Below are 305 nucleotides of genomic sequence, written 5' to 3'. Positions count from 1 at the left end.
CAGAGAGGCCCAGCCCAGCAGGCAGCGAGGGAGCGGGTGGGTTTCTGAGGTCAGTGAGGATGCGGAGGTGGGAGACCAGGCCGGGCACCGGGTCCTGCTGCTGGGAGTGGGCCGCGGGCAGCTGCCCAGAGACGTGGCCCTCGGATCCTGGGCCGCTCTGCGTTTCCGTCCGCTCTCGTCTGTGACTCAGCCCGGCCTGCTCTGTTGCCGAGCTGGTTATTTCTGTTCCGTGCCTCCTCCAGCTCTGCGCAACCCAGACTGATTTCTGCTTTTCTTCCCCGGCCTGGCAGTGGGAGTCACCCTGA

The sequence above is a fragment of the Myotis davidii genome, unplaced genomic scaffold (genome assembly GCF_000327345.1).
Source record: "Myotis davidii unplaced genomic scaffold, ASM32734v1 scaffold551, whole genome shotgun sequence".
NCBI lineage: Eukaryota > Metazoa > Chordata > Mammalia > Chiroptera > Vespertilionidae > Myotis > Myotis davidii.
This window is presented reverse-complemented; position numbering follows the sequence as displayed.